Raw genomic sequence first — 10,000 nt, forward strand, 5'->3', positions numbered from 1 at the left:
ACACACACACACACACACACACACACACACACACAGAGAGAGAGAGAGAGAGAGAGAGAGAGAGAGAGAGAGAGAGAGAAGACCCTCTGACTAAGTACTTTATTTTCGAAAGATAAGTACTGGTTTGCTTTTTTTTGTGGTCTGTCTATTCATCGCCCCAAGTTGGGTCCACCACACAACACAATACCAACTGATATATTATGTATGGTCATGCTGGTAACAGGAAAATAAAACAGGGAGCACATCAGAATATTGTGTTGTTGTATCACACCAGCAGTATGTACTACTCTCAGCAGCCTGAGAAAATCTGGCTTCCAAGCCAAAGCCCTCGCCATAGAGACTGGTGAAAGAGGGTTTGTGGGCGAATCTGCCTACAGCTTCATGAAACAGCTGTCGATTTCTGGCAGAGAGAAGAAATGCGCTCTCAAGGCAATGGCAGAAGCAGCAGAAAAGAGTTCCAGCTGGATCTGGTCGAGAAGGAATGAAAGGAATTAAATTTCCTTGCTCAAACTAGGCGTACGATAGCTCAGTGGTTAAAACGTCTGCCAGAAAAGATGACTCAGTCCTCAGTGAAGTGGCGACCACCTTGGAGGCGCGGGTTCGAACCTGCTGAAAACCAGGAAAAAAAAAAGAAAAAAATAGAAAAGGCGGTAATACAAGGGCATCCAGGAGTCATGACCTGGGTGCGGCCTGGCCCTCCTTAGAGTGTAAGGAGTTAAGCGCCGAAACACTTGACTGAGGGGGGATTCTTCTCTGAAGACCTTGTACTGTCCAGCTCTCACTAGAGTTTCTTATCACTTGGTGTTGGTGTTTTTTTTTCATTAAATATTGATCTAAATATTTCGCCTGTGCGTCATGATTAAAGTGGTGGTCAGTGACTGCGGAAAGAAATAAAAATACCGAACCAAACCATACAGGCAAGCACGTTTTGGCAGTGCCAAAGATTTGATGCACACACCAACATCATTCACACGTCGTCATCGTCGCCGCCGTGAACAGAAGCCTTGCAACGGGTATGCACGTGCATCTCGCCTCGTTTCACCCGTGCGCATTAAAAAAAAAAAAAAAAACGGTGCTCAATTTTCCGTCCTTCTCAATCAGTGATGTGTAAAAAATGATTCTGCTATCAACACTATGACCTACTTCTTACTGATGCAAACTGATAATCCGATCCGGGGTGGAGGAGGTGGGGGGTGGGGGTGGGCATTCTGGTCATTGTAAACACATTATTGCAACGATTCACAACAGTCACACAACGTATGTATGTGACCAAGATTTCGCCATAGTTTTTAGACAGCTTTATAAGTGCGGACCACCTTCTCACAACTACCACCGACAGAGAGAGAGAGAGAGAGAGAGAGAGAGAGAGAGAGAGAGAGAGGGAGAGAGAGAGAGAGAGAGACAGACAGACAGACAGACAGACAGACAGACAGACAGACCGTGCAGACAGACAGACAGAAGGGTCTGACCCTCGCCCCCTCCGTCCCCCCCAATCCCCCTGAACCCCCTCCCCCCACCACCCCTCCACCCTGCGCGCGCCCAGTTTGTCCAGAGTCGGCCTACAAACCTCAATAATAATAATAATAATAATAATACCTCACTTCGATGTCTCAGATTAGAGCAGGGAGGTTGGGGAAAAGATAATCCACTTTCTCTGACTGAATCAGCAGCATTCACCCACCCACCCACCCCTCTCCATCACCCCTCTTCTCGCCTTATCTCAGAGGTCCTCCCCCCTCCCTCCCTCCCACACAAATTCCGCGCTTGTTTCTTCTCCCTCCTCCTGCAAACTCAAACGGTTTTGACGATTGATGGCTCACTGAATTAAAAAAAAAAAATTTTTTTTCATTCATTTTATAAATCCTCCAGCCTTCTTAAGCAAGCGAGTGGCGGTGCCAGCCCTTTTACTGTTGCAGGCTAGCCTTGGTTCCGTCCCTTCCTCCGTCCGTCCGTCCGTCGCAGAGACGTCCGTCGCGGTTACTGCAAGCGACGGACGCTGCTGCTACGGCGGGCAATGGCAGCATGGGCTGAGAAGCGATGTGTGTGTATGCGTGGTCGGGGGAGAGGAGGGTTTGGGGTTGGGTGGGGGTGGGGAGGGTGCGGGGAGGGAGGGTGTAGTGGGGGTGAGTGGGGCTGCCCGCCTCTCTCTGCTTGCCTTGCTTGCTTTCCCCAGCACTTGGGGTGTCTGTCTAGGTGGGGGTGTGTGTGTGTGTGTGTGCGTGCGTGTGTGAGGTGCCGAGGGGGCAAAAGAGTCAGAGGCGTGAAGGAAGTGGGAAAGGAGCAGTGGGGAAAGTCGGGTGAGAGTTTAACAGGGAGGTTTGCGCGAGGGGTATAACCCAGGGTCTTCCTCCTGGGGGTCTGCTCTGCCCCGGGGGCTCAGTGGTCTGCTCTGCTGGTCTGTCTGCGTGTTTTTTTTTTTTGTTTGCGTGTATGTGTGTGTGTGTGTTGTGTGTGTTCGCAAGCTTTGTCCTGTACCTGGCTGCCTACCTGCCTGCGTTGATACCTGCCTGTTTGACTACCTGTCTGCGCATTCACAGGTGAAATCTGTATTCATATAATGATATTTATTGCATGGTTGTTATTGTTGTTGTGATGTATTATTGGTCATCATCATTTGCTGCTAATATTTTGAAGAAGTTATATTTTTGTGTTTGTTTGTTTGTTTGTTCTGTTTCAATTATGGTGCTTTTGTTGAATCTTGTCATGGGATATTCAGAAAGGCTGGTGGTTGTATCCGCCGTTTGTATTCTTTTATTTTCTGTTGCACCTCCGTTTAAATGTGTCATGTTCTTTTTCTATTGCTATCTTTTGTCTTTTATTTAAATCTATTAGGACAAATATAGAAAAGATTATATTCTTTTTCATTTAATACACTTAAATCTTAAAGAAAAACAATAACACCTAACTTCGAAAGAATACTGTTCTAACTATTCTGCTGACTGCATTCTGTACTTTGAGATGCCGCACTACTGACACAAGTCCATTGCAAAGGTTTAGAATTGATTCTATTCTGCTATCGTGTTCTTTCGTTTTGTACTGCATTAAAATGTACAATACAATACCATTCTATTCTGTGTTATTCTGCTGTAGTTTGTTCCCTTCAGTTTTATTCTGAGCTTCGCACTGAAAGAAGAAGAAGAAGAAGAAGAAGAAGAAGAAAAAGAAGAAGAAAGAAAGAAAGAAAATCGAAAGACACGTCTTGATTATTAATTACCGCTAATGGATTTCCGGCTGCTGTAAAGACAGTTTGGCACTCGAAGGAGGAAAGAAGAAAGTGTGTGAGTGTGTGTGTGTGTGTGTGTGTGTGTGTGTGTGTGTGTGTGTGTGTGTGTGTGTGTGTGTGTTCCTATGTAACAGGCATGTTGATTAACGAAAGTGTTTTGCCACTGACGTCCTCACCTCTGCTATTTCCCCTATTCTCGTCTCATTTTGTTTTTCCAAAGTCCAAAGTCTGACTTTCAAATATTTACTTGTTTCTTTATTCATTCACGTATTCATTCATTTAACCATTCATCCATTTATTCATTTATCTACGTATTTCTTTTAATGCATAAAAATAATATTTGCTTCTTTCTTTTTCAGTTTAGAGTCTAGACCACCCACCACCCACTGTTATTGCATTGTATTACATAGAACTGCATTTCATTGCATCGTATGGTATGGTATCGTATCGTGTCGTATTGTCACAAGTTATTTCCTCTGCCTGTAATTCGGGCCGCTCTTCCCAGGGAGAGCGCGTGGCTGCTGTACAGCGCCACCCATATATACCTGCATTTTTTGCTCTTTTTTTTTTTGACAACCGGAAGTGTATTTGTTTGATCACCGTGAAGTTTTTCTGCTGACAGACTTTTCCCAGTGACAACCATTTTGTTGCCACGGGTGTCTTCTTTATGTGCGCTAAGTGCATCAGTGCTGCACACGGGACTTCGGGTTTATCGTCTCATCCGAACAACTAGCGCTCAGGCTCACACTGAAGGTATAGCGGAGGGGGATAAATTTGTCAGCGAGTGCCGTGTGGCCGGATTCGATTCGATCGCGTGCGCTCAGATTCTCTCGCTTCCTAGGCCGACGCCTTGTGACCCATATTGGTTCTTTTTTTTTCTTTCTTTAAAAAACAACAACAGCTTTTGTTTCTAATTAACAGAATACATGAATATAAGAGAGACATTACACATTGAATTACGTATATACATTACGAAACGTAAAGTGGTAATAGATCAAATTAAAGAGACTGGTCTTTCACATTTAGCTTTACAAACTAAGGCACCAAATACATAAACAACAAAGTGCTTTCGAAAAAGAAAATCCAGAACACACATTTCTTACACAAAAAACTATTCTTGAACCCTAAACTGGCACAATTTACATTTCAGTCACTGGGCGGAGGGGGTTCAGGGAAAGAGAATAACTTCTTGTATATTATCTAAAGCATAAATCAAAATAATTATATATACATATAATATTCGGATACAGAACCTTATGATAATGTGAACGAACCAGCTGGACAGAGAGAGAGAGAGAGAGAGAGAGAGAGAGAGAGAGAGGTAGCTAGTTCTACCGCATGAGAGGCCGCCAACCCTAAATCATGGTTCAATACACGCAATGATAAGAACGTATCACAAATACTCAGTCAGTTCCATCCCATGAGAGGCCGCCAACCCAAAATGATGGTGGGACCTTGATTCGTTCCGGGGCGTCCTCTCACAGGGGAAGAACGGCGATCAGAATTCACCTTCCGCGTGCAGTGAGTCTCGTTCAATCAGACAACTAGTTTTGGCCGGCCAGTGTTCACGTGACATTCTAAGATGTGAAGTGGCTGGTGATTGAATGTCATTTCTATGCAGGGCCCTGGCTCTTGCACATGCCAAATTGTTCTGTTTGAAGCCAAGTAAGAGTCTTGAGTCTTTTAGTGTTGAGACTTTTCCGAGTGTTGTTCGTGCTGTATATTAATCCAGCGGTGTTCTCCCGATTTCGTTATTCGTTATTCCCGATTCTCTTATCCCGCCGAAACTGGTTGTACCAGGAAAAGTTCGTCTGCTCGCCCTTTTCAACGTTTTGTCGACGTTTGAAATGGCAGGGGTGCCTGAGGGTAAATGCGAACGGGCAAGTCTAATTGCGAACAATTGCTTTGGGTACATGTTGACAGTTAAAACAGAAGCAGGTCTTGAACTCATTAGACATAACTTGTTATTGGAACATCGCACCAGACTGTTGTGTTGTTAGTTTTGATCACGCACGCACACAAACACACACACATTTAAACACACACACACCCCACACCGCACACAAACACACCCTTTTGAGAGTGCTCAGTAGCTGTGCAGCATCGTTCGAAAATAGATTCACGTGAAAATATCCTATGGTCTGATTGCAAATGACACTATTTTTCAGATGCCTGTCAAAACTGACGCTCTGATCTGTCACCTAGTATACTTTCTTAAATTCTCCCAGCACTGTCAATGAGCATTCAACATATTCGAACAAATCAACTGTTCTAAACTGTGTCAAAGTCCATGTCCTGCAACTTGCTTCCATTGATTTTAGGATTTAGAGAGCACATTTGTAACTGTGGTCGGCAATCGTGCGCGAAGAGAAGAAAGAGCGCGGGAATAGTTTCTTGGCAATGGATATTCCTCAGAGTATTAGAAAAAGGTCGAAGCAGACGTGAAATTGTGAAATGCAACCGTTAAGAACGCTTCGAAGGACGGTACACGAATCGTTTGCAGTTAGACACTGTTCGCAGTTACCAATACCTACCCTGTAGTCTGCAGCACCGATGACAACTACAGCCACAACACAATGAAGTTTATGAAGACAACTACCACCGCCACAACGCTTCTGGCGACAATATCTTGCGACAGAAAACGATCGTAATTAGAGACGATAATGTCCGTGCCTTATGTCACCTACATTTTGAAATAAGATGATAAAGTTCAAAGGTCCCATAGCAATTTACGGCACTCAGGGCACCGAAATCATATCAGGGCTCGGAATAGGAAACCCTATCTCCTCCTTCCGTTTTTTTTTTTTTTTTTTTTTCAATTTTATTTTCCAGCATAACCTTCCCCAACTACCCATTCAAACCTGGGTCTCCGGTAAGGAAAATGGCGAGTAAACTTTCTCCTCTACACTGGAAAGATATAAAATGTAAGACTGCTATCGATAATGTTGACAACGCCGAATGATGACCACTGTGTAATTCTACTTGCAGCAACCCCGAGCCATGGAGCTCCCATCAACGAAGTTTCGACAAAAGCGAGGAGCACACGGTTGGTTCCTTGGCTTGGACACTGCAGTGCTGTGTTGAAGGCACAACGGGCATCACTTCAGGCAGGTGACCCTGACCCACAGGGGTTACAAACGGACATCTGACTGCTGCCAGTGGTTCAGTTGACATCCAACAGTGGACCAGTGGATAGTGGTCAGATATAAGGGAGACAAACGTTGACAAGTTTCTTGTACAGTTAGTCGTTCGTCACAAAGAAAACAAAAGTAGCTGATGATGATCAAGGTCCTTTGATGAATGAAGATTTCTTGTTGAGTTCGTTTTTCGATATGACAAAGTGGCTAATGATCAAGGTTCTTTGTTGAGTTAGGATTACGTGTCCAGTTTGTCGTTCTTCACATGAAAAAAAACTATTGCTGTTGACAAAGGCTTTTGCTAAGATTTCGTTTTCGTTTCGTCATTCGACACAGTGAAAAAACAGTTGTTCCTGAATCTAGATTGATTGTTCAGTTAGAATTATCTCTGACAATGAGAAAGCTGGTGTACTGACACAGATGCTGTGAACTTCTTTGTTGATAAATGCAATCATTAGTGATCGATTTGCCTGTTCCTACACAAGCAAATAATCCTTGGAAATGCCAGTTTCTTCTTATGTGTGGAATTCCGGAGCTGCTGTGACACTCGTACACACAGGCGTTGTGAAAACCCCAGTGTATGTGCTATTCTGTTGGCGATATGATCAAGTCTGCTGATAAACGAACAAAGGTAACACGAAGGCTACCATCTTCCTTTCACATGGATTACCATTAGTTCTGTCTGTCTGGAGAATCGATGTAATAAAGACACCGGTCATCAGTTTACTGTGAATTCAACTTAACGCCCAGTCCAACTGAACTAACCATGTTCAGCTACGTGAAGGATGGTAAAAGGAAACGGTGATCTCCGCTTCTAGTTGGCTCTTTTTGTTTATTTCGCTTATCCTCCCAACCTAGCTTTTCGTGTGTTTTTTTTAAGTGAGCAAAAACTACCGTTCTACAGAACTGGCAGTGCATCAGCTGTGTGGTTTAGTCATCTTCCATGGTCACAAGAAAAGCCTGAGCCACAACTATGCTACCCTCCAATCCGAGAGTGGCAGTGGAAACAACGAAACAACCAGCTGCAACGATCTTCATTGTCGGGCCGTTCACGACATGACCAGCTGACCGACAAACAGGTGTCTGCTAAGACAAGCCAGTAGTTTCTTTTGCGAACTGTGTTGACAAATCAAATCAAGACTGTAACGAGCCAGCAGAACTGAAAACAAAGACACCCCACCCCACCCCACCCCTGTAACCAAGAACATCTTTGTGTGTGTGTGTGTGTGTTTTTTTTTTTTTTCCCGGAGAAGACCAGTCAGAAGATTGGAAGGCTTCCGACACGCAAAGGCCAGAGAGACTGGGGAAGTAGTAGCCGACTCTCCTCCCCGACACCACCTCAGCCGCTTCTTTCGTGGGTCAAGGACCCTGCCACCGCTGTCCCCGCCGTCAGGCGATGAGCTCTTGACACGCCACAGACCAAGGGGTTTGCACAGGCCGCGAGTTCAATCATCGTACGTGTGTGGCGGCACCATCATCATCCCTGGGAGGTCCGTGGTGCCGTGGTGGTCGTCGTGCTGGTGGTCGTGGTGGTTGTGTTGGTGTTGCTGTGCTGATCCACAGTGGATGGTGGCCTTCTTTTTTTTATTTTTTTTAACTTAACTAAGACAAGAGGATTTCGGTACTTCGGTGGTGATTGGTTCAGGGACTCCGATGAGGGTTTTTTTTGCCACGTGTGATGTGGTAAGTCTTGTTTTTGTCTGTCTGTTTGTCTGTCTGTCTTTCTTTCTGTTTCCCTCACCTGTGTGTGTGTGTGTGTGTGTGTGTGTGTGTGCCCGTCTGCCTGTCTTGTCTAACTGTTTGTCTGTCTGTGCGTCTGTCTATCAGTCTGCCTGTCTGTCTGTCTCTTTGTCTGTCTGTCAGTCTCTGTGTTTGACCATCTGCCTGTCTCTCTGTCTATCGTTTCTCACACTGTCCCTCCTTCCCATCTCCTTATTATCTCATGCGTGAGTGTAAAGATCGCTGCATGTGTGTTTGCTGTGTGTGTGTGTGTGTGTGTGTCTTATTTTGTCCTGTCTGTCTGTCTGTCTGTGTCTACATGTCTGTCTGTCACCTGCCACTCCCCGCCCCCCACTCTCTCCTCCACCCCGCCAACTCCTTCCCGTTCATTGTGTGTGTGTGTGTTTGTGTGTGTGTGTGTGTGTGTGTGTGTGTGTGTGTGTGTGTGTGTGTGTGTGTGGTGTGGTGTCTGTGTATTTCTCTCTCCCTCTCTCTCTCTCTCTCTCTCTGTGTGTGTGTGTGTGTGTGTGTGAGGAGTTGGGAATGGAGAAAGCAGCAGGCAACTCCCCCCAAAAAACCAACAACAAACAACACACACACACACACACACACACACTCACACACACACACACACTCACACACACACTTACACACACACACTCACTCACACACACACACACACGCACACACACACACACACACACACTCTCTCTCTCTCTCTCTCTCACACACACACACACACACCCATACGCACACACTCACGCATGTGAGTAATGAATTCATCCGGCGGAAAGTAGCCGCAGGCAGCAACGACAGTTTCAGAAGCAGGCGTGTTCACCTTTAGTAACACGGCGTCACTCGGTCAGCGTCAACGCTCGCTTTATGTCAGTGCTCGTGGGCCCCAAAACAGAGAGCTGTATGATCAGTGGAATTAACAACTAATGAGGCCAGGAGGTTATTTGTTAATTCCAGTTGAAAAACCGCCGAGGCAGCCATGTGTTTGTTCTGGATTGTGCATGTGTTCTGTGTGGCTTGTTCAGGATTAAAGAGGCTATGCCAGTCTTGAATAAAAGCTAATTTGTGTTTGCACATTTCTTCTGTCTTTGCTGCTGTGTGCACATGTCAAATGATCGGTGTAAGGACAGGCCCGGCGCTTCCTTTTGAGGAAGTGTCTGGGTTTGTTCCAATGTACCTTTTATTTACCTGTGTGCTAGCTGAATCGGTAGCGTAAGCAGCACTGACTTGAAGTTGTGTACCTTGTGAATGGAGAGAGTTACCACTCTTTACTGTTTGTATGATCAATGGATCCTCCACCGCCGTGGGAGTTCACTCACAGCTTTGTCTTTTGTGAAGGACCTCTTCTTCTTCTTCTGCGTTCGTGGGCTGCAGCTCCCACGTTCACTCGTATCTACACGAGTGGGCTTTTACGTGTATGACCGTTTTTACCCCGCCATGTAGGCAGCCATACTCCGTTTTCGGGGGTGTGCATGCTGGGTATGTTCTTGTTTCCATAACCCACCGAACGCTGACATGGATTACAGGATCTTTAACGTGCGTATCTGATCTTCTGCGTGCGCATACACACGAAGGGGGTTCAGGCACTAGCAGGTCTGCACATATGTTGACCTGGGAGATCGTAAAAATCTCCACCCTTCACCCACCAGGCGCCGTCACCGTGATTCGAACCCGGGACCCTCAGATGACAGTCCAACGCTTTAACCACTCGGCTATTGCGCCCGTCAGTGAAGGACCAAGACTCTCAATCTAGGAGGCAAGATGACACAGGCTCTTGGTGCTGCAGCCTTGGGGGCTAGCTAGATGGCCTTTGGGAACCATCCCAAACGGTCACAGGCTCTTGGTGCTGCAGCCTTGGGGGCTAGCTAGATGGCCTTTGGGAACCATCCAAACGGTCACAGGCTCT

The 10,000-nt window shown here is 45.8% G+C and overlaps 1 protein-coding gene across 1 annotated transcript in view; it reads left to right on the forward strand.

Annotated features, from left to right (window-relative positions):
* Positions 1-2,268: 2,268 nt before the first annotated feature.
* LOC143296728 (uncharacterized) overlaps positions 2,269-10,000 on the forward strand; it is a 239,560-nt gene continuing 231,828 nt past the window's right edge. The window contains exons 1-2 of the mRNA XM_076608786.1: positions 2,269-2,537; positions 6,212-8,043. The gene's annotated coding sequence lies outside the window, so the exon portion shown is untranslated. The remainder of the gene's footprint in view (positions 2,538-6,211; positions 8,044-10,000) is intronic.

The sequence above is a fragment of the Babylonia areolata genome, chromosome 21 (genome assembly GCF_041734735.1).
Source record: "Babylonia areolata isolate BAREFJ2019XMU chromosome 21, ASM4173473v1, whole genome shotgun sequence".
In the NCBI taxonomy this organism is placed as follows: Eukaryota; Metazoa; Mollusca; class Gastropoda; order Neogastropoda; family Buccinidae; genus Babylonia; species Babylonia areolata.